The sequence below is a fragment of the Opisthocomus hoazin genome, chromosome 7 (genome assembly GCF_030867145.1).
Source record: "Opisthocomus hoazin isolate bOpiHoa1 chromosome 7, bOpiHoa1.hap1, whole genome shotgun sequence".
NCBI classification, from domain to species: domain Eukaryota; kingdom Metazoa; phylum Chordata; class Aves; order Opisthocomiformes; family Opisthocomidae; genus Opisthocomus; species Opisthocomus hoazin.
Genome location: NC_134420.1, coordinates 59555986 through 59578064, shown reverse-complemented (window position 1 = coordinate 59578064; position 22079 = coordinate 59555986).

Here is a 22079-nt window from a genome sequence, read left to right as displayed (position 1 = left end):
ATCAGATCCAGAAGCATCTAAGATGGATGACAGCACAGTGAAATAAGATTCCTTCTTCTCCCTCCTCCTAGTCTTTCTTCCCCCCAGCCCCACCCCAGCAAAATGAATCAAGGGCCTGTTTTTCAAGATTTTCTTATTGTATATCGTAATCTCAGTGAATCGAATCATCAGTAAGTGAGGAATCATAGAAGCAAATTCCATTCAGTCCAGAAGACTAAAATTCTGAGCTTATCACCAACTTTATCTGTTTGTCAGCAGCTGATAAAGGACAAAATTGGCCCATAAAACAGCACTACAGCGGGCAATGCATTGGATCTAGCATTCAGTTCCGAGTAAATCGTTTGTGTGTCTCAGTGTCCTGCATGTAAGTTGGAGATGACAGTAATAGCTGTCTTCTATCCATTGCTGGAACTACAACTGTCAATATATATGCTACCTTTGCAGCATGAATGATCTCATACCACTATCCAATATTGACACAGGTCATTGGATACCAAAATATTTTTACTACTATTTCTACTGCCATCAGCAGGAGTATCAATAAGTGTTGATAATAGGGCAATAGTTCTAGATTGTGCTATAAGGGTTCATGTCCTGTAAAATATCAGTGAGACTCCAAGGAATTATGACATAGTATAGTGCAACTTATAGATCATAGTCCTTGAGAATGGCCTCAGCTTATCACACATGCTTATTGCTATATGCAGAACTCCTCCAGATGTGGGTGCTTTCCAGGAGTCTCCAGAAAAAGCAGAATTCAGTAGTTTACAATTCATCACGGGTAAGGCCTTTCTGAGTGTCTTATAAAAACTAGTGATAAAAATTCCAAAGGAACTCAGCTGAATGTCGGACCCAGCATGCAGTCGATAAGGCTCGGTTATTCCATACTGACACAGCATGGCAAAGCTATGAAGACATTGCTCATTTCAGCCTCTGTTGCCAAGGTTGGGTGCTGGACAACTCAATCAACAAAGGATGAAAATGGAAGAAGAAATCTGAATCACTGCCTTCCGATGAGAAAGATATTCAGAATAATTCCTTTGTTCCTTCCTTTCAATAGGAGGCTGTAGGGAAAAAATTAAGGAAAGCTTAAAACCCCAATGTGGTGCCCTGGCAAGACACAGGTCAATATGCAGTGGCATCAGCAATGGCAACAATGACCATGCTCCCTTCCCAGGAGAAAAGCAGGAGAAAAGCGGTCACTTCAGACACCTCTCTTTCCTCTCCTCCATGTAATCTCTCTACAATTACTCTCTTCCTGCATATTCCTTCCTCTACCTTAGTATACTAAATACCCACCTACAGAGTGCATATTTTCCATGTGCCGAGTAAGCAACCCTTCTCTGAGGCAGTGATTTTCTCATTCAGCACTTCCTCCTCAAATTCTTTTGGTGTCAGGCTCCCACCCACCTCAGTGACTGAAGATAACTATCATCCTGCCATTCAAATCAATGCAAGTAGATACATACCCTTTTTCCCTTGTTTTCTCACATTTTGGTCTTAACTGGTTGGGGCAAGAGAATAAAGACAAACAACCAGCACCGGGCCCACTGCCCTTCGAGGTAAGCTGAGCTGCCTCAGTAACGAACTTCTATGTGCATCTTCTGCTCAGTGAAACATCTGATCAACTCTATTTGGAAGCAAATGACGTCCATATATGTTGAATGAGCTTTATTTCAGCTTGAAAACATATGACTCATTATTGGGCTCATTCTTGCAAAAATAAAGCTGGGTTTCTCAGATGGGGCAGACATTCATCATTCAATCCGATCTTATTACAGTGCAAAGAAGGCTGAGACCCCTTAAGCTGCTTCCAGTACAGAAGCTGTGGGGATTATTGCCAGGGGAGGCAATTGTGTAAACCAGTGTGGGGGAGATGTTAAAGTGGCCCTGTAGAAAGATTGGTCCTTTCTGATGTGAGGTAGTTTCTAGTTCTCATTAAGCAAGATGTTTGTAGGCCCCTGCCACACGATTTGCCTTTAATGCTTTCTAGGTTGCCTACTAGCATAATAAAAACTCATCGTATTTATAAGCCCAGAGTTGAAATTCTTATTAGCTATCAACTGACAATTCTCCAAAATCCCTTTTTATCTCTGTGTAGCCACAATCTGATGGCTGAGAGTAACTTCAGGCTGTCCTATGTGATAAATCATTGCAGGGCATGAATTTGACTTTGCTTTTGCATTACAGACCATACTGTCATCTTGCTCCTACTTCTGTTAAATTCTATGAGTACCACTTACTTAAATGGACGTAGTTGAAATTTATACTTCTACACACATTAGCACAATCCCAGCTGCTAATTTTTGTGCTTCTTTATCTCTCTGGCCCATGGTCTGGCCAACCTCAGTGAAATGATGATGGTACTGCAAGTTGGAAAACTATCTATTTTGCCATTTCAGACTTTATATGGGAATAAGTACAATGATCAGAGCCACTACTTACACTGCAGTATTATTTTTATTTGTACCATTATGCAGCCATTGCTACTATTGTAGAACCGTTTAAGGAAAGGCCACACATTTCATATGATAACTGCACGCCCTAGGCACAAAATGGCAGAGTTAAGGGTGCTTTAATGTTTCCTTAACATTACTTCAGCATATTCAGACTCTAAGCATTATTTTCTAATGAAATGCAACACTGCAGAACGTGAGAGTGTTTGCGCTTGCCTTGTATCAGTCAATGCACAATCTGAGAACATGCAAGTCCTGTTTTCAAACAGAGATGCATTAGTGGGAAATAGGAGCTGATTGCCCTGCTGTCCTGTGAAGCCATCAAAAGCTGATGAAGTATTTTTCAGTCATCCACAGACCTGACATGGTCTGGATCCTAGTGCACTAAATAAATCTAATTATGACATTTTAATAAGATATGTCAAAGGTGTTTATCTGAGGCCAAAGTCTGGAAGCAACACAGAACATGTTCTAACAATTAAAGCTCCTACACCTGGATGTTAACCTCTTCAATGCCCTATGGACATATGGCTTCAGTCCAGAAAAACAGCACCTGTAATTCTCTGTGAATGTCTGCCACGCGTCCTCATACTGCAGAGAAGTTAAATATGACACATTTCGAAAGTAAGGAAGTGCAGTGACTCCAAACATGCTGTTTACTGGTGCTGCAAGATTGGTGAGCCAGTAGAGATAGTACGAAAATTGTTCACTCACAGCTTGCTAGATTCAAGAACAGGGTTTGGATTCAGCCTGTTCGTGTCCTTTATTAGTCGCTGTTCTCAAATACTCATGTGAGCAAAAGTATGTTCCTACAAACATCCACAAACAGCAGATTTGAGCACTTGCCAGATGAATATAATCAGAAGACAAAACCTGTTTTCTGATAAAATGGCATTAATTTTGGGAGAAAGCAATAGCTCGTAAAGAGCAGACCATCAATATGGGAACAGATCTAACACCACGTGACTGGTCACAACGCTTCAGCCTAACTACTGAAGGATGGACTATATGCTTTTGCTTTGGATTGTCCAAGGCTTAATTGAACTGTCTGCAAATGAGGAGCAAGAACGAAGCTATGGTCTTCCTTGTGCTGTTCCTCAGGATAGAAATACTGTGAAACATTCTTGAACTAGACCAGGGTTCAGCCAGTAGAATCCTGGACTGTTTTCTAGAAAAATTAAATTGTCCTTGTGAGTCTGAATTACTTTGACAGAGTTTATTTTAATTACATAGATGTCATGCCACAAATACAGAACAATTCTGGGGTTCGAAAATGTGGGGATACAAGATGGGGGATTTATAAAGCAACAGATTTTTGCTATCTTACTCAGCGCTAGAGGGAACTGAAATTTAGAGAATGAATATGCAATTAAAAATCTCACACAAAATGTAAAGAAAAATATTTTTATTGTGCTTTTTCTGTGCCAAAATCACAAAGTAATTACACAAATGCTTAGTGAATTTCACTGCCCTGCTGCTTTACAGAGAGCAGTGCGACAATTTACCAACAACAATTAACATCTTTACATTTCTTTTATTCTATTTATTAGTAAAAGATGTCTTCCATGGGGTTATTTGTTTTAAGTCTTATATAGATCAGTGTTTTCTTGTTTCTATTTCAGATGGACATTGCTGTACCTTTAAGTACAAAATATATATATATATTAATATTCTCCAAAAAATGCAAAGCCTTCTTTGCAATCAATGCATATTCCCCTTTTGTGTAAGAATAACAGATGTTGATAGAAATAGCCATTGGGTTTGTAAAGAACCCATTTCATGTGTCAGAATAGTTGTGCCTCTTCTAGATGAAATGTCAAAAGCAGGCAGATATCTCAATGTGAAATGACCTTAAGAAAAAACCGACCTCGCCAAAGATGACCTTTTTCCAGCAAGAAACATTAAAATTACAACCATATTGATGCTTCAGCTTGAAAAACAATATGTATTTCTTTTTTAGTATTTTTCTGTCTTGGCATCCTACATATTATAAATAAAGATGTACAGTAGTCCACTTTATACTGTTTCTGTTGATCTGATTTATGGTCACAGGTTTGTTTTCTAAATGTATTCATACACAGGGACATGCATAATAATATTTTCATAAATATAGATATACATACAGACACATACATAAATATAATTATATACATTCATAAAGGATCCAACAAAATTATTCTAATTTCTCAAGGGGCCTAACATTTTTTTGTGTCCATATTACATTAGTAGAATGTATTACTTACTGTAACTGAATTAAATCTTTTCACAGTAACTTCCTTTTCTGAATTTTTAACAAATCCCCATGGCCTTGCTTTCTTCAAGGAAAACGTATGTCTTATCAAAGTGTTAATCAAACTGAAGTGTCCAAGGTTCTTATAAAGTAGCATTGGAGTAGTATTCACATATAATAGTGTATGTGTGTGCATGTGCCATGGCTGATTAGTGGCATGCAGTTTCTGCTTTAAACTAGGAAGACAAAAAACAAAACCCAATAAGATCCGTTGCTAAAGACTAGTGATGTAAAATTTCTCTTTCTTGTGAGTGACGCATAATCTCAGGCTCAACTTTTGTTCTAAAGTTCACAATGGTTCAAAATTAAAGGCTGAAGTTCCTATACACTGGAGATCTTCAGGAAAGCACCAGATGTTCTGAAAGTTCTCATCTGTGTACAGAATGATTAATGAAGTACACAGGGGTTTAGGAGGTCAACAGTGTTAAAAGTTTATCCAAAGTCTGCCCATATAAACCAAACCTTTCTGTACCTCCAACTACCTCATTCCCCAGTTCCTTCTTTCCCTACCCACAATCTGAGCTTCATTTTTCCAGGTACTGTTCCCACCTCTATGGAAGACACTCACTTGACTGAAGGAGTGGGGAGTACTCAACATCTCCTCTCAAAAGCTGTGTTGGGAAAGTACAAACGCATCTCAGGAGATGTTCTGTGAGATGGTTACAGAATAATTTTCTTTTTCTCCCTTTTTCCTCCCTTTCTTCTCGTCTCCTGGCAGAAATACAGAATGAAAGTGGCTTCAACTCCTCCCTGTTTAGGTAATGTTTCTTGCAAATATTTCTTATTTTTCTCCCATCTCCAGTCCATTTCAAACAAACCATGTATTCTGAAATCATTAAACCAAATTACTAAAATGCCTACAAAGTAAACTTTCTTTTCTCAGATTTGGTTCTGAGCAGGTACTGCTACCCATAGATCTTATCTTGCTGTATTTACTTTGAGATCTTAGTGAATTGTCATTATATCTCGTACTGCCTATGTTACTACATAGAAAAACCATCAATACTTGCTAAACTTGAATTTCTCGTTTTAATCCATACTGTCTGCTTTGGTAACTTCCACTTCTCTCAGTCCCTTTACCTGACACAAAAAGCATTATTTGCTGTCTTCTATGGGAAAAAAAAATCACTGCCAAAATTTAAATTTTATTGTTCCTCTGCATCCTAGAAGGTCTTTATTGTACTCAGCTATTCAGTTCTTGCATAAAGACACATTCAGGTAATATACTTGTTTTGATTGGGACTGTTCTTAGCAAATAATTAATTCAGCATTTCAGAGTAGAGTTTGCTGCAAAATGTTTGTCACAGGGAGAATTTGGACTTCTCAGTGAATAATCAAACCCAGAATATACATGAGCAAAAGGATCTGCCCTCTGGCCAGAACAGAAGAGGTGAGATGCAAGCAGCCAGGGGGGAGGCTGCCTGGAAAGCAAGATGGCAATAGGAAATAACCAGGGTAAGCAGCTTGAGCATCTACTAGTAGCATCTTTGCAGAAACATTTAATTTTGTTTTCTGCCTAGTTTCATCTCTCTGGATGATAGGCTCTTTTCTTAAAAAAAAGAGTGGAAATTCAAGGGAATCTCAAGAGAACAATGAGACATTTCTGTTTCAAACTTTAATGTGTCAAAATCACGTGATACAAGTACATATGTCTCTGTGTCTTTATTCACCAGATCCTCACTACTTTTAGCTGACCACTTCCTTAATACTCATCATTACTAACTTACATTTCATCAACATAAGCGATGGCCTGATCTGGATAGGTTGTTCAGGACGCCTGTCTGCTTTTAAAGGGTATCTTTTTAGCCTCAATAAGGCCCTGTACTCCTCTGCTTAACCATAGTTTTATTCTCACCATTTTACTTTGTTTTTGTTCTCAATGATACACAAACCATCTGTGCCTCTAACACAATGTTCTTGAATAGCCTCCAGGCTGTTTCTGTGGTTTTAAAGTTTTTTACTTTGCCCTTCAGCCTGCTGTTAACCATTTTCCTCATAGTTTTAAAATCTGCCCTTTTAAAATTTGTCACTTTGTTAATCCTGGGGGGAATTGCCTTCTATTATGATACAAAACCTTATTGTCCAATGATTGCTGTTACCCAATGCAGCTCAATTTTGTAGCACTAGAAAGCCCTTGAACTAAAGATACCTAAAATAGTTTAAGCACATATTTAGGGATTGATTCAGTTTGATGAAGACTGCATCTGAATTGCCATGGACTTTGTGGCCACTTAGGAGCTCACAGAAAATTCCCACTTCCTACCAATAACAGGCTTTGGCTTTTCATATCAATGCTGGTATCTCAATAGTGTGATTAGATGACAAGACAACTAACTGTCAAATGATCACAACATTTAGCCCAGAACTTGAAAGGTTTGAGCTCAGTATTTTATCCTGCCAGAGCTTCTTTGGGTGACCTTGAGCAAGCAAACACTTTGTGGCTTTGTGTTTGGCATGACACCACTTATCTGAGTGAGGTGACTCCTGGAGTGAACCTTAATGTACTCCCCTGATTTTGGTCCTTGTTATGCTGTGAAGCTAGCCTTAGTTTACCCCAGCTCAGTCTGCCTGCAAAACCCAGCCGCCCTGTCAGGGAGCAACATCTAGACCTTACTGCTAAGGACCACGGGAAGTACTGTAAGGAGGACTCTGTTGTCTGCTCATTGTCAGCCCCCTAACCACACAGCAAAAACAAAAGCCACAGCTGGATGCTGTCAAACCAGACCCAAAATAAAGCGGCATACAGGAAAGTGTGTATTCAAATACAAGTCTTTCCTGCCCTTTTCCCTTAGAAGAGCAATTTGGGTTTAGCTCAGAAGTGGCTTTGAGAACTGTAGAAGTGAGGTGGCCACAGAGGCTGCTCACTGCAGGACAGCAGAGAAACAGCCCCTACTGTGGGCTGGGGACAGTAGAAATGCCCTGGAACTGTGAGTTCTCTTCAGAAACAGAAGTCATAAAAGTTCTGCTAATACAGGGGTCTCCTCATCTGCTGGTATCATCTAAACTCCTTCCAATTTATTTTTTTCATGGTACAAATATATTGCTTCACTAAATCATGTTGTAATGTGCTATAAGAAACTGAATACTGCTGTAATTAAGTCCTCCCTTTCCTATTGCCTCCAAGTTTTGAAGCTTGTAACGGTAGGTTTTGTAACTTTCTCCCTATTTTCTGTGGATATCTTGCAGTCCTTTTTTCTTCTGGTACGTTATCTGGATTAGGACATGCTGATGCTTCTAGTTATTACTCTGCTTCGCTCAGGAATGATTTGACTAAGGCAGTAGATTTAAGGAGCAGCACTGCCCTACAAATCCCACTCACTCAGCTGTCCTAAAAAGGGCAACAGGAACATGTACAGATCTGTGAATAGCAGTAACCATCATAAATAAAGATTTCCAGATCAGACTTAAGATAAACAGATCCTGCTAATTCTCCTTCGCCGTTCAGCAGTAATGAAAAGTAAGATCCAAAGTGTAAATAGGAGGAAGCTGATTTGCAAAGCCACCTGAGGATCCCTGGCAGACACAGGGATGTGAAGGGGAAGGTGCATGTATGCACAGTTGAGCAGTGACCCCAGAACATATAGAAAATTAACCACTATTGCATGATAAAGCATTAGCAATTTGTGTCCTCAAGATCATGTTATGTGCCTGAGGTAAGGCAGCAAGCCTGTATTTTAACAATGATCTTTATTTAAGCAGAAGACAGAAGACAAAGGCTAGAAAGAGAGAGAAGAGGTGACATGAGGAGAGTGAGTTTCATTGTACAGGAATGCTGACACAGACAAGTCTGCCTCTGTTTTAGTCCCTGGAGAAAGTGCATGTGGACGCAATTGATCCAATTTTCAGCTATAAATCAGCATCAATCAATCCACTGTAGTCAATCCATTTGTCATGTTCTCTTGCTTTTGGTACTTAGCAGGGAAATTTGCTCAGTTTTCTTCTGAAAGTTCTTTGCATGAACTTCCTATGAAAGTGTGTGTGTTGGACAGAAAGAGAGAAACTGCGCATGAAATACAGAGAAAGAAAATGGGAAGGGAAAGGAAGAAGGAAAGATAATAAGCTAAGAAAAAAAAAAGGAAGAAAATAAATAAACCAGAGAAGACTATATAAGGCAAATCCAAAAACAGAGGTGTTTCCCAGAATCATTTGGCCTTGTGATTGCAACCACACCAAAGAGATTTGTAGAACCTTTTGGCTTGATAAGCAGAGACAAACTGCATCCACTCCCAAGCAGCTGTTGTAATGATGTCCAGAATTTATTCACAGAATCACAGAATCACAGAATGGTCGGGGTTGGAAGGGACCTCTGTGGGTCATCCAGTCCAACTCCCCTGCCAAAGCAGGGTTGCCTACAGCAGGCTGCACAGGACCTTGTCCAGGCGGGTCTTGAATATCTCCAGAGAAGGAGACTCCACAACCTCCTTGGGCAGCCTGTTCCAGTGCTCCGTCACCCTCAGAGGGAAGAAGTTCTTCCTCATGTTCAGACGGAACTTCCTGTGCTTCAGTGAAGAGAATGTTAGTCAGAAAGGAAAGGTGGGGCAGAAAAGAGAGAAAGAAGGGAAAGAGAATGTAAATGCCATTAATTGAGAAGGGAAAATGGCAAATAAAGATAAAAAAAGAGGAGAGAATACAGTTGTTATAGCGAATTTGGTATCTGCTTTCCAAAACCCATACATAAATGTGCCTGTATTCTCACACACAGCCTCTGCGTGTGTGTGTGTATGCACGTGCATACTTTTCTACCTAGCTCTCTGATGGTGCTCTAGGATGAGAAAAGACTTGAAAACTATGGTTGAATAGTTGTTTTCCAGTGACTTCCAGCAATTTCCCTGTTAGATTTTATGCCAACTATTCTGACTAGAACAAAGGATCAGATACCTAATACGTGAAGAAGAGGACAGTGCACTTGAGATCCGGAGAAGCAAATGCTTAAGAGTACATGGGAGAAAAGAAAGGGAAAAAAAGGAAGAAAATGGTAGATGTGATGTCAAGAGCAAGTGGAAAAAGAAACTGTACTCCTTTTTTAAAGGAAGATGACCATTCACAGGACTGAACAGTGAGTTTCAGCTACTTTTCTGTGCAATATTCTGACAAAAGCAAATAACGCCTTAATATTCAGCAGAAATCCCCTGAAAAGGCAGAGCTGTTGCCCTGCAATACCCAAAAGCATCACCTTGTGCTGTTTCTGACTGTGTCTCTTCCAGCACAAGACCTACCGTAGGTCTGTGTAAGCAAACCAAGTTATAAATATGAAAATATTAGTATTCCACACAACTGACTTCTTCCATGCCATGAAGCCAAATTAGAAATCATTGGATATCTGCAGCTCCTGGCACAATGAGTTGTCAGTGTCAGAAGAAGACTTCGATATTGAAAGAAAAAGCAATAATATTGTCACATGCTGGAGGAAGAACTGAGAAAACAACTGAAAAGTCAACAGAGGAAGACTCTGAACATAGCAAATACACACTTAGAGCACCACCACATTATTTCTATCACATCATACCTTTTTCCTGCAGTTTTATATATTAATGCTTCCTCAGGTTGGGATTTTTAATCTGTTCTGCTCCATTGCACAGTTATATCCACCCTGAACTCTTGAGAGTGTCTCTGGTTTCCTTAATGTCTAATGTAATTCTCCATTTCCTTGAGACATAGCCAAACTTCTTTTCTAGTCTGTAGCAAAGGATCATTTCATCCAATTGATTTATATTTTCCCACCCTGACTCTGTAGTTAGTTATATTAGCCCTCTTTGGCCAAGCTCTCTCATTTTTAGTTTTAAGGTGCTGATGTTAATGCAAAGACATTTTTATATTTTTATTTTATAGCTAATTGTGAAGATGTTATTAGCCCCTTTCAGGTGAAACTCTGAGGACCTCTGTTCTCCACTTGGAGGCTTGGATGCTAGTGATGTGACCTTGGGTAAATTATTTAACCTTTCTGGATTCTAGGCTGGATTTTTATATTGCTAGGTTAACTCAGCAGAGACCCCAACAAAGTCTGCAGATTTCAGCACCAAGAAAGAAATATGAATGGGAGAGGCTTGCTCCCCTGTGCTCTGTTTTTCATCCTTAAAGTGGGTGTCATCAGTATTTCCTTCTATGTTAAATTTATTTATAAAACCTTTAAATTCTCCTGTGAAAAGTATTCTACTGATATAAATTATTCCATAGTTTATTGTTTCTGGAAAGCCATTTCCCTGCCCTTCATGGTTTTCTAATAATAATGTCCTAGAAAGCCAGGACAATTTAAAACAATGTACTGATACCATCTTACTGCCAATGCCTCAGAGTTTCCTTAAGGACAACGCTCAGACAGAGGGCAGAACGACAGCGATGCACTCAATACATTGAAGTTTTTGGTACTCTGTGATTGCATATTAACGTGTCATATGAGATACATGCTGGGGCATACCAGATTCATTTTCTGTCATGCCCCCTTGTCCACTAGGAGCCAATCTTCAACCCTTACAAAGAACTAAAAAATTAATAACCTTTCCTTGCATTTATTAACTGTATCATGACATGATGGAGTGAAAATACCTTCACAATTTCATGGAAATAGAGAATTAAGTATTCTAGCTGGTAGGACTTTGAAAATAAGAACAGAAGTGGTGGTTTTGTTGCTTAATCCTAAGCAGTTTTTTAGGGGAAAAGATTTCCTTCATTTTTCTGCAGTGGTGCAGTAACAGTCACATATACAGAACCGGAAGGTGGGGTTAGATTTGATTAGCTGAGGGAGAAAGGTTACTTTAAATTTTTGGTGATAATGCAGAAACAGGCTGGGCTGGTGGACATAGTCAACCATAAAGATGATTGAGATGATTGCACTTGAACTTCAGTTTTCTTTCCTGGAAGAGTAGTCAATTTTTCAATTATACCAAAATAAAGAAAAAAAAAAGGGGTTGGTGTCTGGAAAATACTTGGAAGATTTGATTCAATTTATTTTGTCTCAAATGAAGCCACTGAAAGACTCTTTAGCCCTGAAATTATAAAGTGAATACTTGGGAGCTAGGTAAGATTTTTGGGGGGGGGGGTTGTTTTTTGTTGTTGTGTTTTTTTCTTTCTAAAGATGACTAAACTATATCCAAGGAGAGTCAAGCTATGTGTTTTAAAAAAAATGTGAACAGCAGTCTTTCAAATTTATTCAGACTAATGAGCTAGTCTAAATTTTGAGAATACTAATTCACAGAACTCGGTTCTGTGGTGGGAGAAACACAACAAGGTTGTCACAGCCTGTGAACAAAGTGAATTGGTTATATGACTGACAGTAAAGATTTCTTTTAACATCAGTAAAAGGAGGCTGAAGTGACAGGTAAGAGGACAGATGCAGAAATCTGCAGCAGTCTGAGAGTTTGTGTACTATCACTAAGGGACAAGTAGACTTGATACCAACTTAATAGGCTCAGCAGGGGCTAACAGCAAAGGGATGGAGTCTGTAAATGGGTGTAATAGGGCATCTATACTGTATCAACATACGCATAAAAACTATCTAGCTGGTTTTGGTTGAGGAATTTAATCACATTACCTTTAAAGTCAAGCTTGTCTTTTAATCTAGGACCTGCTTGGTATACGATATTTCACAGGAAACATGCACATAATTTTAGTCACTTTTACTCTTCTCAGAAATGAATTTAGCATCATCACCAGGCAGCTTAAATTCAACATCATCTCTGAGGAAATGAAATACTGGAGCAAAACTATAAATGAGGATCTTAAAACCAAAGAGGTATAAGCAGGCATACAGCATTTAACATGCTGTATAATATACTAGCAAGTATGCTTGCATAAGAAAAGGTGAAGCTTCAGCCCTTTTCTTCTGCATGGCAGGTCCAGTCTAATGAGCCTCTAAAAGTGTGCTGGCTACTGTATTCAGCACCAGATGAATTAAGACAGGAGATGTCTTGCCATCAGAAATAATTCTACAGTGGGAAGAAATCCTGCTGTGCTGAAAGTTGACCTCTTGGACAAACACGCTGTAATAAAAAGTGCTATTTGCTACGAGCACATTGGGAGTTTTAAATCATCAAACTAAAGTACCCCAGGCTCTGACAGTAAAATTTTCATTCAAAGAAGGGCTCAGCTTCACAACACAATAAATTATATATGACTAGGACATATAAAACATTTAAAGATATACAGAAATTCACTGTATTTTTGTTCAGTAGATGAGTTCAGCTCTTGAAGTACTTTTTTATGTCATTCTTGACTATTCAGATGAAGGAGGGGGGAGTCTTTCTCTCAAAACAAGTAAAAGCAAGATGAACTGACCATTTTCCATGAAGTTTCTGAATTTAATTGCTAATATGGGGGTTTCTTGTGTGTGATGTGCAACTGTATATGGAGACTGTGGATGATATGCACCTATAAGGGGACATCTCATTGCCCATTGTAATAAAAAGTGTAGGATGTCCAGAAATCTTTAGGAAAATCTTGTAATAAAAAAAAATCATAATGGTTCACAGGGTTTGGGATGTTACTGTGTATGATCCTCTTTAGCTGTCACATGAACCCAGTGACCGGCTCATGAGGCTGATTTTAGGCATAGCTGCCAAGGGCAGCATATTGCTGGACTCACCAATCACACAACCACTGTCCGTACCATAGACTGAAAAAAACATACTTGATGTTGCTCTGTATACTTGATGTTGCTCTCACCACACATGTAAAAAACCTAGAATTAAAAAAATCAGGTTATCTGGTGCAGCAACTTTGGGGAGATGTTTCTTTTCACCCTCTTGGTAGTAGCAGGTACCAGACCCCCCCATCTTGCTGGCATGGGCAGAAATAATTGCTGCTGAGAAGCTTTGAATTTCCAGGGAAATTAGGAGAAAAATGTGAGGAAGTAAAAAGATTCAAATCAGGGAAGGGTCTGAAATAAAGTAAATGTAGGAGAGGAAAAACTCTTTGTTTGGGGCCAGTTCTCCACACACTGGCAAAATTTTCCTGGAGAAAAACCAACAAGATTTGGACAATAGACTCTTTTAGAGCATAGATGAGCTCATGCCTTGATTATAAATCAAGGGCGAGGTCCCTCTCCACTGCAAGTCCGTGCATGGCATGTCTACATAAGGAAAGGCAGAGCAAACTTCTAGCCATCTCATGTCAAGTGAGCCAGAGGCAGTTAGGACCACAGTGTGCTTTTCTGTCCAGGACACACTTGCTATTGAGTTCTCCGTTGGAAAGGTACCCAAAGAAGGAAGTTCAGATACGCTCTGTCCCTCTCTGCTGGAAGCAGGGAAATAGAGTAAAAAGGGCTTTGGGCTTACCCTGCAGAAGTAGGGTTAATGTCCAGGATCTAAACTCTTAGTAACATATGGAATATACATGGAAAATGTCAAAAACTAAAGTAAAAAGCCAGGAAATATATTCAGAGTGCAAGCTCTTTCATAGCATGAAGTGACTTTTTCCCTCTGACTGTACTGTGCCCCACACAATCATATGCATCTTTAGATCTTATAGCAACGAGTCTAATAGACACTAACACATAATCATTGTCTAGCCTTCCTAAACCCATCAACTGCCTCCCAGGACTAATTTACATTAGCCTGAAATGTAATTTATAGCTAGGATTTTAAAAGGAGCCTGTGAGTGTAAGGGTGTGTCTGCACCAAACGCATAACTACAGCAGAAACAGTCTTTTATCAGTGTGCTGGTCTATTTTTCCATGTAGACAAACCCTCAGGTGCTCACAAACCACTGACTTGCAGCTCTCAGGCTCTTTAGAAAATTTTGGTTTTGTGTTTAATCCACTGTATGTGTTGTAATTTTATTCAGTATTTTATCTTTTAAGTGCCATTAATATATAGCTAGTTCTCCACTGCTGGTCTTCTTGGTTTTGGGACATAAGCTTAGAAGAATTTACATCAATAGACCTTCATCACTTTAAACTGTGCAGATTGGCCTCTGTTTCCCACAGGGACACTGATTTTTAGGGAGAAAGTCTGCTCAACTGCCCCCATGCAGCCAAACATGTCCTTGGCTGCTTTTTCTCCTCTTCCCACTCTCTCCTGCTTTTGTGTGTAGTACACTTGTCACCCCACTTTTCTGCTAAGGATGGGGAGCTTAAGTCAAAACAGATAGAGTGAAACTATATTCAACAACTTTGGGAATAACACCCTTTTTTTCTTTATGAGAAAGAAGTTTAACTGCAGTGTCTAAGTATGCAGACAGATTCATTCATGTGTGTATAACCTCTTGCCAAACCAGCATTCCAGGGCAGGTATTCAGTTAATCACAGTTTGCACAGGGACTTCAGCCAAACCCTCAGGTAGCTTTGTTATGTTTTAGTCTTTTATTTGCTATAATTCAGTATCCTCCACCTGTGGTCTCCGGAAACTACCATAATCAAACTGAGAGGCACGATAAGCAAACCAGCTATTTAGTCTCTTATTTTTGTTTTTTTTCTTCCATTCTCCCACATGAAATTTTATATTGTGCCCAACCTATGCAATACATAGGACATCATAAATGGAGGGGAAGATGTATACACTGCCAAGAGACAGAGTTCAAAAATCAATCTTTATGGTGCCATAAATGATTTCTTTTCCTAGTTACTCCTTTTATTTGGGGGTGGGGGTGGGGGATGTTATCAGCAGGGATTTCTGCACGTGAAACACCTACATCAGAATAAGTTGTAAAAAAATGTTGATAGTTAAGTCTTCAATTTGCTTTCTGAACAATATGAATAACAGTATATTCTGAAGGCAGAGCAGGAGACATAGGACAGGCCACAAGGATCGTTACTGATCATGAATGTCATATCAGAATAAAATGTAACAATGCAAAATTAATGAAAGTTTTGGTAAAGAAATAAAATATTCTAGAAAAATGGCTTCACACATACACACACTCACACACAGAGAGACAAAGAGAAGAATTAAGCTTGAAATCCACTGCACTCACATTAAACCCAGATGTTTGGACTTCGTGCAAGTGGAGTGTGGAGCAGCTGCAGAGAGGAAATCCAATCTGAACCTGCAGCCAAGCTGAATGTGGGGCCTTTGTGTAGCTCCAGTATGACTCCCTTCAGAGCTGAGGGGCAGAGGTAGGCTACCCTTGCAGCCTCCCACTGGCATCTGTTCTCCTCTATCAGCGCTGGACCCTCTCACTGTAACTGCAGGCACCACAGGGATTTCAGCAAATCTTCTTTAAGATGCATTACTTTGAACTGACTTCTTTCACCAAAATTCATTTCCCACATATGCAAGCAAAGTCAAACTTCATAAAAAAGAACGAAAAGTTGTTCCATAATAATTTATCAAAAAGCAGATTGTTTATAAAATGTAATGAAGTATTTATCCAGTTTTTGTTTTGCCTCTGAATTCTGAAGCAACTTTAAAAACATCTCTTTTGAAAGGTTCAGCATCTCCAGTATAGCACGTTCCAGACTGACAGAAAAGGATAAGGATATCTGTATACATAGATATAGGTGATATTGATATACAGCTGTAGACACACACACATATTGCATTGTTTACATAATTTATTTCTCAGCTGAATCTCTTAAGGGTCCTGATACAATACAATAACTCCCTTATTCAGAATTCTGCACACAATTTCCAACAAGTACTTAAACATGCTTTAATTTTATTCCTGGAAATCTTAAAAGCATTTAGAAAGCTGTTACTCTGTCTTAGAAGAGCCCACAATATGAATACGAATACTGGATTAACTGTTAAGGCTAATGTAACGTGTTAATAATACAGCAGGTTCACACTGCTGGTTGCTTTTAATAACACAGTAATGCATTGAAATTCGTACTACCTGGCAGAAATCGTGTCGATAGTCTCATATAATCATATTTAGAAGCTGCTTTCAGATGGCATCGACTCAATTCAAATTTTAGAAAAAAAAAATTTAGAATGCTTTATACTTACATAGTATCTTACATGTGAGGATCTTAAAGTACTTTAATTTCACATAGTATTAACATAATACAATAGTCTTTTCATATTCTCTTTTATTCATATTTGACTTCTTTCTTGCCTTTTGTCTTCTATCTCTTATCCATTGCATATATACAATTATTCCTGCTTCTTTTATCTATACCTGTATAGATTAATTCCTTTTGATATGTCCATACTGCATGCACTTGTGTATCTGGAATGAGTTCCTGCCTTCAGGTTTTTATCAACTGAAAAAATAAATTCTAGAATTAAAAGAAAAACACACAAAACCCAGCAACACTGTCCTGTATCTTAAATGTGCTTCTTTGTAGTTGAGAACATCAAACGTCATTACAGAACAATGGCTGAGATTTTGGTAATTATGACTTAGAAGAAAGATTTTAACTTTCCTGACATAGAAAGCTCTCTCATGGCTTTTTCACAGCCCAAGCTGCAATTGTTGGAGAGTCAAAGCGGGAGGAAGTTCTGGGAAGCGATTAGAGAACGGAATGGACACAGACATGGGTCCCATTCCTCCACTGAGCAGGGTCTGATCACTCAGGCTGCTGACAGTGGCAGCTGGGGATTTAGCTTGCAGAAGACCCTCCGCATCAGCAGGCACCTGCCTGGGCCCAGAGGAGTTAGACCCAATGCTGATGGCACACCTGAATTGCCAAATGAAGCTCAGAAGACAAGATGGCCATCTTCAGTATAGAAGTCCTAGGCAGTTTGGCTAGAAAAGAAACTGTTGTTCTCAGTTGGTTGTTTTATGTGAATTTTCCTGTTTATTATGTAGGAATATAAATAACGAACTTGTGGATCAGGTGAGTCTCTAGTTAATTCAATACAGTGGTATACAGGAGCTAATTTAAAGAGAAAAGCTCTGTAATAAAGAGTTAGCAGTTACAGAAAAAAAAAACCATCTCCCACAAATAAAAATCTCCCCCTCTCTTAAATAGCTTGGCCTAATTTCTACTTTTACTCCAAAAATTTTTTTTTTAAATAAGATTAAAATGGAAAAGTCTTGTTAGCTATATACATTGCATAATCCCTTAAAAAACTGTTTAAATTCTTGACCAGTTTTATCTCTTGTGGCATTAGTTTCTGCTGTCTGATCAAGAATTATCTATGGGCAGCTTTCTGTTGTCTCTCCTCAATAGCTTTGAATGTCTTTTTCTCGTTTTCATGTAAGAAATAATAACTGACAAACAATAGCTATCAATAGAACATTTTATTTGCTTTTGGATGGTAGGAAGTGTCAAACGCTATGTTACACAAGCAGTCACAGGTGTAGTGTTAATTCCTATGTAACATTTAGCTCTTAATTAAAACAAAACATAACAAAACAGTGAAAAGAAAGAACTCACGGAGCCTAGAAAGTAACCATGGAATATGATGTCACTGAGAATCTGTTGCAAGAAGAACCTTAGAATTTATCTTGAAATTAGAGCCTCTTTTTTTGAATTTTAAAGGAGGGAGGATAGCAAGGAGACTTCAGATCAGAATATGTCCCTCAGGAATCCCAGGCCCCGGAGGTAAGAGAGGAAGCCTACAGAGAGGACGACTTTCCCTTGGTCGAGGAGGACTGTGTGAGGGATCGCTTAAGCGATCTGGATGTCCACAAATCCATGGGCCCCGATGGAATGCACCCACGAGTGCTGAGGGAGCTGGCGGATGTCATTGCTGAGCCACTCTCCATCATCTTTGAGAGGTCCTGGAAGACAGGAGAGGTGCCCGAGGACTGGAGAAAGGCCAATGTCACTCCAATCTTCAAAAAGGGCAAGAAGGAGGACCCAGGGAACTACAGGCCGGTCAGCCTCACCTCCATCCCGGGAAAGGTGATGGAGCAGCTTATCCTGGAGGCCATCATGAAGCAAGTGGAAGAAAAGGTTATCGGGAGTAGTCAGCATGGATTCACCAAGGGGAAATCATGCCTGACCAATCTGATAGCTTTCTACGATGACATGACTGGCTGGGTAGACGAAGGGAGAGCTGTGGATGTTATCTACCTTGACTTCAGCAAGGCTTTCGACACAGTCCCCATGATATCCTCCTGGGGAAGCTGAGGAAGTGTGGGCTGGATGAGTGGTCAGTGAAGTGGATAGAGAACTGGCTGAATGGCAGAACTCAGAGGGTTGTCATCAGCGGCGCTGAGTCTAGTTGGAGGCTGGTGACAAGTGGTGTCCCTCAGGGGTCAGTACTGGGCCCAGTCTTGTTTAACTTCTTCATCAACGACCTGGATGAAGAGTTAGAATGTACCCTCAGCAAGTTTGCTGACGACACCAAACTGGGAGGTGTGGTAGATACACCAGAAGGCTGTGCTGCCATTCAGCGTGACCTGGATAGGCTGGAGAGCTGGGCAGAGAGGAACCTGATGAGGTTCAACAAGGGCAAGTGCAGGGTCCTGCACCTGGGGAGGAACAACCTCATGCACCAGTACAGGCTTGGGGTGGACCTGCTGGAGAGCAGCTCTGCGGAGAGGGACCTGGGTGTCCTGGTGGACGACAGGTTAACCATGAGCCAGCAGTGTGCCCTGGCTGCCAAGAAGGCCAATGGGATCCTGGGGTGCATCAAGAAGAGTGTGGCCAGCAGGACAAGGGAGGTTCTCCTTCCCCTCTACACTGCCCTGGTGAGGCCTCATCTGGAGTACTGTGTCCAGTTCTGGGCTCCCCAGTTCAAGAAGGATGAAGAGCTACTGGAGAGAGTCCAGCGGAGGGCTACAAGGATGGTGAGGGGACTGGAGCATCTCCCGTACGAGGAGAGGTTGAGGGAACTGGGCTTGTTCAGCCTGAAGAAGAGAAGGCTGCGAGGGGACCTTATAAATGCCTACAAATATCTGAAGGGTGGGTGTCAGGAGGATGGGGCCAAGCTCTTTTCAGTGGTGCCCAGTGACAGGACAAGGGGCAATGGGCACAAACTGAGGCACAGGAAGTTCCGTCTGAACATGAGGAGGAACTTCTTCCCTCTGAGGGTGACGGAGCACTGGAACAGGCTGCCCAGGGAGGTTGTGGAGTCTCCTTCTCTGGAGATATTCAAGACCCGCCTGGACAAGGTCCTGTGCAGCCTGCTGTAGGTGACCCTGCTTCGGCGGGGGGGTTGGACTAGATGACCCACAGAGGTCCCTTCCAACCCCTACTATTCTGTGATTCTGTGATTCTATGTATATTTAAACAAAGTATTAGGTTCTGTTGTGGGGTAGATCCAAAACCAAAAGAGGCCTATTTTTCTTATCCTGGTTTTCATATTGAAAAAATGTTCCAAGATCAACTATTCTCATGAGGTTTTGGACCAAGATGGCAGGAATCTTAGGGAAAAACAGATGATCTCACAAGACCTCCGACATCCAAAGCACAAAAATATCTCACAAATCAGTTTGTGCCACATGCCACTACTTAGGGCCAAAAATCTGCTGAGAACAATCTACAGAAATGTTGAGCTATTGAACAAAAACAACAAAAAAATTCCAGAGCTGTTTTAGTCTCAGGCTTAAAGTCTAAACCTTAATCTGACCACAAGATGGGTATGGTCTCCTCAGACTAACTCTGACATGTATCACCAGTGACCAACTCTCACATCTATCGTTTATGATATAAGGGCTGAAAAAAAAACATTTGAAGAAAGAAGATGGCAAAAGGAACATCTTATTACAAAGTCACTACTGTATTTTCATATCCCAATAGCTTTCATCATCAAATTACAAACGATGACACGAAGTATCCAGATCTTTATTGAGACAAGATATCTGGGGAGGTAGGGGGGCAGCAGAAGACTGATTGTAGAGATACAGTGCAGTGGAAGTGATTTTGAACAGCAGCTCTGGCCAGCTCAGAATACTACTGTCTTCAGTTCTGTTGCCAGCAAAGGCTGATAGAGTTAACAAATGCCACACGCACACACGATATTATGGACACAGTAACATATGGATTCAGTTTGAGCCATGTGAATATTTACATGTCTATACTCGTAAGTAAGGTACTTGACATGTAGTTGACGTTAAATGCAATCACAACTAGGTGGATCTGAAAATTATAAAAAGTTATAAAAGGCTTTCAGCACCATGTTCTCTGGACCAGAACTTCAAGAAGTATAAACTGGCATAGATCCATTTATTTCAGTGTCTATTTTATGCCAGCTTTTAGCCTGGCCATATATATTTATTGTACATGATCATATTCCCTGATTATCTAAAAATAACACCTTATGATTGAGCGATGTTGTCAGTTTTGGAGCAGGATTTTCTGTAACATTTTGAAATTTTGCTAAAGTGAGAAAATAGAACATGGAATACTTTTTGCCAGATTTTTAAGTTATGAGTAGAGTGAGGATCTTAGAAGAAAATAGTATATCAAGCTCACAAGTGCAAGACAGATATTTATGACATGGTTCGCTTCAGCCTTGTAGAATGAAAGTGGGAGTAATAAAATGTGTGCAGAGGAGTGTGCAAACTGTTGCATTCTCTGAATTCATTGAAGATGATGTGAAAAAGTTGTTTGGATGTTTTATTATGTGCGGATATCCTATAAAAACTGCTAGTCTGGAAGTAAAGCGGCCAGAGATAAAGATGAACATGATGGGGTTGACACTGCAATTAAACTTGAATTCTTTTTATGTTACACATTAAAAATCATGTTCAAACCAATAAACAGAATGAATAAACATAGTATCATTCTATGTGTATTATGCATCTATAAAAGTAGAACACAAGACTCGACCGTAGTATTTCAGCAACATTTAGTTATTGTGAGAGATATAACTGTATTGCAGGAAATCTTCGGGATGAGATAACCCTTAGGTTGACACATGCCCTTAAATAAGTCAGTGGAGTCTCTAATGTTCTCGATTCAGCCTTTTTAGGAGCACCTCATTCTCTTAAATATGTTACAAAAGAAAAAGAAATTAAGATGAAGAAGGGTCAATAAAGAACAAAGAAACCTCTCCAGTAATTGAAGGAAAAACCCATTTGAGCTCCAGGGTATGCCTTTGGTTCGACCCTGCGCTGTCTGGTCCCCTTTTTTCTCCTGTGATCCGTCCAGAGCTCATTTGCTGTCTCTGAGGAGATGCTTGGTTCATGCTTCTTCCCCGTACCACCTAAGGCATTGGAACTGTTTCTCCAGGGTGATCCAAAAGGGCAGTCTGGGAAGGGCCTGGGCTCAGACCCTTAGGTGATTGAACTAAAGAGGGAAGCACCCAACAGGGCACAGCAAAAATTACATGCAAAATTGTACTCCTTCTAATTACTTCAGGTGGGGAGAAGCCAACATGTGAGATACATAGCTGGGAAAGCCCTAAGCTTAGCAGATTAATCTGTGCATAAACAAGATACCTTCTTCCACTTTCTTCAACTGAGAGATGCCTCTGACTGTAACTCTGACTATAATTACAACCTCTTCTTGATCCAGTGGCACAAAAGCATAAAGGCGGATTCCTTTATATGGCATTGGACAT